Genomic DNA, 8,094 nt, shown 5'->3' with positions numbered 1-8,094 from the left:
ACCGCATGAAAGGTATTTGATTCAGGATTTTATTGGCCAACCATTTACAAAGACGCCCAAAGTGTTGTCAAGACATGTGACGCTTGCCAAAGAACATGTAATATTTCTTCCAAAAACGAAATGCCACAAAACGGCATTCTTGTGTGTGAAATTTTTGATGTGTGGGGACTCGACTTTATGGGACCCTTCCCACCTTCAAAAGGAAACAAATATATACTTGTCGCGGTAGATTACTTGTCTAAATGGGTCGAGGCTGAGGCACTTCCAACAAATGATGGAAGAGTCGTGGTAAGATTTCTGAAAAAAATATTCTCTCATTTTGTAACACCAAAAGCATTAATTAGTGATAGAGGTACCCATTTTTGTAACCATCAACTTGAAATTTTTTTAACAAGATATGGGGTCTATCACCGGGTCTCAACAGCATATCACCCTCAAAAAACGGACAAGCCGAAGTGACTAATAGAGGTTTAAAAAGAATACTCGAAAAAACCGTAGGGTTAAATAAAAAAGAATGGGCAGATAAGTTAGACGATGCTTTATGGGCTTTTCAAACTGCTTATAAAACAACAAGTACAACCCCATATAAGCTCGTCTATGGAAAAAGTTGTCATTTGCCAGTAGAAATAGCACACAAGGCCTACTGGGCAATTAAAAATGTAAACTTGGATTTAGAATTTGCCGGTAAAAATCGATTTTGCCAATTAAATGAATTAGACGAATTAAGGAATTATGCATACTCTAACTTCGAAATTTATAAGGAAAGAATGAAAAATTTGCATGACAAACACATTAAACCTAATGAATTTCGAGTAGGGGGTCAAGTTCTATTGTTTAATTCACGACTTCGATTGTTTCCTGGTAAGTTAAAGTCTAGGTGGTCAAGACCTTTTTCCATCACCCATATTTTCCCACACGGTGCAGTCGAAATTAAATCTCGGAATGGAATTCCATTCAAAGTCAATTGCCAACGGCTGAAGCTCTATCAAGGATTCATTGAGGATGAAGAGAAAGAAATCTCGCTTCAAATGGTTGAAGAATGAAACAAAGGTTCAAGCATCAACATCATACTTGGTAAGTTACGAACAATCGGGAAAACATCTGAATCGGTAAGATCTCTAAAACCAAGTTTTGGGAAACAGGGCACTCACACGAGCACTAAAAAAATTTAATTTTTCCCGCCCACGGGGCCGTGCTTAGCGAGCACGGGGCCGTGTCCGCGCAACTGTCGTAATAAAACCCCTTTTTCAAAACAGTTTCTTCATTCCACACGCCCCGTTTCCCCAAAAACTCTCTAGTTCCGGCGATTTTTCTGCAAGATTTCGACATCTCCCCTAATTCTAACAACATCAAGGTATGATTCGATCATCATTAGTAGTTAGATTAAGTATTTGCATGTAATTTAACATCAAGATTTGGGGAAAAATCTAGGGTTCTTCAACTTGAACCGGATCGAACCTCAAATTTTTGCATAAATCTGTTAGCATTAGTATAGATACATGTTATAGGAAGTAAATCAACTTGTATTGTTTGTAGATTCACCTGATTTCTCACAAAAACCCCAAACCCTTTTTCTAAACCGAAAAAGATAAAATTGAAGGGGTAAACGGTTTGTTTTGGGAAAAACGGCACTTGGGGTTTCATTTTCGGGGAAAACCGCCCCTACTGGACCAAAAATTTTCAAGTTTTCGGGACCGGGTCAAAAAATGTGATTTTTGGGAAACAAATGTCTGGACACGGGGTCGTGCTCGCTGAGCATGGGGGCGTGTCCAGCCAAATCCAGACGAACTCGGGGCGTGTCCGCTGAACACGGGGCCGTGTTCAGCTGACTGTTTTCAGTTTTCTTCGAAAATTTCACTGTTTCTTGCTAATTGTTTGGTGTTTTCTTTCAGATGGCCAAGAAATTTACTCGATTCAATGCAAATGAGTTGGATGCTCAAGCAAGATACGATGTGCTAAGAACTACGCCCGAGGAATATCCACGACAAGTATGCACGAATCTTCTAGAAACAGTGAACCAGCTAGACCGCTTCAACAACATTGTCACCGGCCCACTACAAGCTGCCCTTTGCACTCGACTTCGCTCCGTGCATGAATACAACATGGAATTTTACAGCACGTTCGTCTTCAAGACAAGCGCTGATCCGTTTGACAATGATGGGGTAGAGTTCCATTGTGGGGGGACTAGGTACTCGATCTCGATCGCACAGTTCGGGGCAATAGTTGGGTTGTATGTGGAAGAGGATGCTGGGGATGAAGAGAACACCGGCGGTCTACGTGAGATTCCAGAAAATCAACGCCAAGCTGCTTGGGCTCAAATAGGAGAAGGCAACTATAATCCGAGCCGAACTAAGAGCACACAGTTAAGAGACCCTCTTTACCGCTACATCCACAGGGTCCTCACCTACTCTCTTAGCCAGAGGCACGACAGCAGCGGCATTGTAGGGTTACGAGATCTGGTGGTCCTCTATTGCATTCACACCTGTACCAACCTTGATGTGCCCTACTTGCTACTCTGAAACATGCACTTGAACCAACTTGCTACTCCCCAAACTCCTATCTTCTTTGGAAGGTGGATTTACGGCCTTTTCAAACACTTTGTTGATAGGATACCGAGGTCTTTCCAAAAGAGCCCATGGTCGGGGAGAGTGGATATGGTCATTTGCCGCTCCATGAACTTGATTTATGAAGCAGATGACGGGACGTTCAGTTTTCAAAGAGTTCAAGGGCATGCATGGAACCCACAAGAAGCACTTATCTTACACGCTCCACACATCCATCCTCCTCCTCAGTACCATTACTAGCACCATGGTGATCCGGGTCAATCCTCCTCACAAGGAGGCGGTTTTCCTAACTTTCAAAGCTTACATGATTTTGCAGGAAAACCTCATGTGCACTAGGAACACCTACAATATGGCCATCAACACATACGCCCGGGTCGGAGTGATAGAGAGAAACATCTCCGACATGCAGGATGACACTGGAAACATCCGGGAGTATATGGCGGGCCACTGAGGAGGTGATGATGATGAAGACGAGGACATGGATTGAGCGGGAGGAGTAGGAGGTAGCATCCCACGGTTGGAGGTCTTACAGGTTAACCCCCTTATCTTATGAACAATTTCTGCCTGCATGCCACTTGTTGAACAATTTACTTTCCTTAACTCTTTTTAATTTCTGTATTTCTTTTTCATTTTAACTTGTGACGTGGATGATGAACTTTGGTAATTTAGGATGTTTGTTATGATTGATGTGGTATTTATTAGTTAAATAGGTACATACGAGGCTTAGAGCACTAAACATTAGTGCTACTAAAGCCAGAACAGGAAAACCGAAGCCAGAAACCTGTTTTACACTTTTGCAGTTGTCCACACGGGGTCGTGCCCAGCCGACACGCCCCCGTGCCCACCGCCCAGACCTGCTGTTTGTCTAATTTTTGCATATTTTTGCCCAACACGGGGTCGTGTTCACCCGACACGCCCCCGTGTCCACCTTCTGTAAGTTCCCGTTACTGGCAATCTGACCACGGGGCCGTGTTCATCCAACACGGGCCCGTGTCCAGATGCCCAGTAACATTAAATTTTGTTTTTAACACAACTTTTACACATTCAATCAACCTAAAAACTTATTTTTGGGACACATTGAGGACAATGTGTAATTTAAGTGTGTGTGTGTGGAGGGGGGATGCTAAAACCTTGAATTTTGCAAGTCCTAATCACAAGCCTTACACAAAACTCTATTGGAACCGCTAAACACCCCATATTTTTTTCAAAAATTTTTCATTTTTTTACTTGTCTTAGTTTAATTTGGGAATTACAAGCTTTAAAAAGGTTATATTTTTACAAATTTACAACCGATAGCGTCATGATAAAAAGAACCAATATAAGAAAATTATGAAATGGCATGACAAATCTAGTTAAAATTTGATTATATATACTTGATCACATAAAAACCCATTCCCACAAAAAGTGAGTTTTGAGCCTTTATTGAGCATACAAATACACATCTTTAAATTAAATGCTCATTTTTCGTTTCTTGTGTGAATAGTTGCCTGGTTTCTTATGACTCTAGAACTTGCCATGACAATACATTCCCGGTCCTTACCAACTTAAACCCAAGTAAGTAAATGATGGAGGCATTAGGACTAACCCTTTTTCTTTCAACACCATTATTTTTCTTTTTTTTACCACCAACCCAAAATCCCCCTAGTTAACCCCTTTGAGCCTAAACCTTTTCATTTCTTAACCCACAAAACAAACACCCTTTACCCACCAAAACCCTTTTTCATTTTAAACCCTTTATTTTAGTAAAAAGCTTGGTTTTTCATATGATGTTCCTTATCGAATATATATATATATATATATATATATATATATATAATGATGATGAAATCAAGAAATAAACAAATAAGTTCATAAAAAAGAACTTTGTTTGAAGATTTGCTTCATTAAAATAAAAAGTTACAAAAATAAAAAGTCTTACAAAAACCGATGCTTTTTACACCTTTCGCCCTTTTCTACTAACCACTAACCCAACCACCTACCTTTAACCCAAGCCTAACCCTTCCCCAAAGTCCTCTTGATATTTACAAAGGTGTATAGTTAAAAAGGAGGAGGATTGATTGCTTGGCATGCATATGGTAGAAGTAAGTTCCATGCCGGTCCCGAGTGTTTCACAAAAATACATCTTCGGTCGAGTGTTGAGTGATCTCCCGTGAGGTATGTGAACTTTTTTATAAATGGAATTTTAAAGAGGCATGTTATACCTAAATAAGTAATTTCTCTTATGTAATGTTCTAAATAAATCATAACGAATAGGATTGTAAATAACATAAAAATAAAACCTAATAAAAATCTTGGAAATCCCGACACTTAAGACAAGCCAAAACCTTCTCTTCTACCCATTCCATTTGGGAGTGTAAGCCACATTATAAAGAGTTTTGCTTGAGGACAAGCAAAGATTCAAGTGTAGGGGTATTTGATGTGTGCAAAATGCAATATATAAATTACATCAAACGTGGCATAAAACTAACCCTTTTTTAGTACTGATGTTGGAAAAAGTGTGCTTTTGTCTTCCTTTTGTATTTTCAGGGATAAATGAGCTTAAATGAACAAAAGAAGCAAAAATGCAGCCAAATCTAACAATAATACAAGAAAAGGAATAAACGTGGCATGCCCGACCCCTCGACAGCATCTCCCCAAGCAAAAAACAAGAGAATAGAAGGCTGAACACGCCCCGTGCTCATTGAGCACGGGGGCGTGCCGAAGTGTCTGCATATATGGAGACAAAGTTGTAGAAGCTTCTATTTCCCAACATGGATCCAAGTGATTCATCTTGTCTATCTGTTTTTTATTTTATTTTTATTTTCAGTATTTTTAGTTTTTATTTTCATGTTTAAACCTTTTTCTAAAATTTTGATTTGATTAGACGTTGAGGATAAACCGGTACTAAAAGCTGTTGTGTCCTTGGACGACCTTGGTATCTTACCAACGCTATACTATGCTCACGATGGGTGCACTTGCCCATATGTGTGTTTAGTGTTAGTAAAATATCGTGTTTTATAAATTTAAAACTTGACTAAAGTGTAAAAAGGGCTAAAAATATATACACACCAACACACGTCAAAAAGAAAATCAGGAGAAGGTTGATGAAAATCTGGAGAAGCTGGCTGGTGAAGCTGTTGCTGAAAAACAACAGGTGATTGAAGAAGGTCAGAAGCAGACGGTAAAAGAAGCCGAGGTGCCAAAAACTGAAGTAACAACTCAAACTAAATCTTCTGAATTGTTAAATAAAATTGATAATAAAAATGATAAGCAATGCAAGAAATGAATGGAAATGTGCAGTGCTTGTACTGAAAAGGACGAAAAATTTAAAACCAGAGATATGGAATTTTCTAAAATTGAAAGAGTTTTCAAAGATAAATGTAAAGAAATGTTTGAAAAAGAAAAGGTTTTGAAAGATAATGATGTAAAGCTGACACAAAATGTAATCTTCTTGAAAAAGAAAACGAAATTTTGAAACAAAAGTGTTCAACAATGACAGAAGAATGTTTACAAAAAGAAAATGCGGTTGAAGAAATGAAAAAGGAATATGATTCAATAAAAATGGCATATCATATTACAAAAGAATCATATGAAAGCTGTGAAAAGTCAAATGAGACTGGTTCAATCTAGACTTTCACAATGTTCTGAAATATCACAAACACATAAAAACCAGCATGAAATAAAACAACAAGTTGTAAATTATTATATTGAAGAAGTTGCTAAGCTTAAACATAAAATGGCTGATTTAGCACAAGATAATAACAAGTTGCTTAGTTATCACGCTTCTTCATATGTTCTTCAACGTATTTTCAATATAAAACTTAATGAGAAAGATTCTGAAAGAAACAAGAAAGGAATTGGTTCAGAATATCATCAGGTTCCACCACCGTTTGAGAAAAAGTTCACATTCTATGATGACGAGAAGGTGGAAAAAGCTTTCAACATGGTTGATCAATTTCCAGAAAATATTGACATAATCTATTCCAAATCTAATGATATTGGTGATTCAGAGGTGGTAGGTAAGGTCGTTGGAAATGTTTAATGACAATGATTCTACTAAAACAGATAAGTCTGAATCACATGATGAAGATGAGGAAAGTTTTCACAAAAATTATCTAAAGAATTCAAAATCTGAGAAAGATGCAAATGATGATTCAATACGATTAGCATATACCATGACTGGATTGGACAAATTATTCTTAGATATTGAATTTCCGATTCAAAATGTGATTACGGACAAAATCGACAAAGTCTTTAAATTGGTAGAAATTGAAAAGGCTGAAATTGATAAATTTGCCGGTAAAGCGAGCAAGAAAACTTTTTATAACAAACCTGGATACAAAAAGAAAAACATGAAGTCTGGGATGGGTTATAAAAAGAATCATATCAAAGGAAAAGGGCTGAAAAGTCAAATTTTTCAGAAAAAAGATGAACTTTGTTCACGGAACAAGTTCAGAAGAAGAGAAAGAACTCCAATTTAGTCGACAGACTAATGAAAAGTTCTATGCTCAGAGGAAGAAACAAAAACAGGCTAAAGATGTTTCAAAGAAAACATGCTTTAAATATGATCAAATTGGACATGTTGGTCGCAAATGTCCGAATCTAAAGCCTGTTGATGTTAAGGAAAAGAAAACTGAGGTTGAACAACATAAGTCAACCAAGTTTGGATTTAAATAGATTTGGAAACCAAATGTTGATTTACCAAAATCAAAACAAACTTGGGAATCAAAAACTTCCAAGTTTCAACCAAAAAAAATCTGGAAACTTAAAAATGATTTGTCAAAACAAAACGTTCAAAGTGATTCAAGATTTTATCAAAGAAATGTTTCTAAAGGACAGATTCGAGTGGTCAAGAAACCAAGTACTTCTGTGAGCGACAATAACCGTAAAATCAATTCAACCAAGAAGGTTGAAAATAAGAACGAAAAAGTATTTGTTAAAAATGAAAAGGATTTTCCGAAGTTGAACAATTCTTATTGTGTCACAATACCCAAGGTCAAACAGGCTTGGGTTGCATTGTTTAAATGATTGAGTTGCTTGAATGTGCAGGCGCTCCAGAAAGAAGCTGAATGTCAACCTGAAAAGGGGAGCAGCCTGGCATAAGAGGAGGCAGTACCCTGGAAATGAAAAACAGGGAGTTTGTTTGTTTTTGTATATAAATAAAACATAAATTAAAAACCCTAAAAATAAAAATTTGAAAAACTAAAAATATGTTTTTATTTTATCAAAAATTGAAAAAGCTGAAAAAATATGTTTGTTTTTAAATTGTCAAAAAATCAAAAATTTTAAAAAATGTTGATTGAATACACCGAAACCCTCACGGCTGAACAAACATGACTAATTTTGCAAGTAGTTGAAAATGGTTTTAACATTGTTAAAAATCAATGTGTTGTAAATCATGGGGGTACTTTATGCAAAACAGAACATGTCAAGCAGAAAATAGATGGCGAGATGAAGCTATCTACATCGGTTATCAAATTTTCCGTAAATGTTTGAATTTTAGGGGGAGTATATATTTTCATAAAATACAAAAACATTTGAAAATTTGCAT

The sequence above is a fragment of the Helianthus annuus genome, chromosome 1, assembly GCF_002127325.2.
Source record: "Helianthus annuus cultivar XRQ/B chromosome 1, HanXRQr2.0-SUNRISE, whole genome shotgun sequence".
Classification (NCBI taxonomy): domain Eukaryota; kingdom Viridiplantae; phylum Streptophyta; class Magnoliopsida; order Asterales; family Asteraceae; genus Helianthus; species Helianthus annuus.
Note: the sequence above shows the minus strand (reverse complement) of the source record.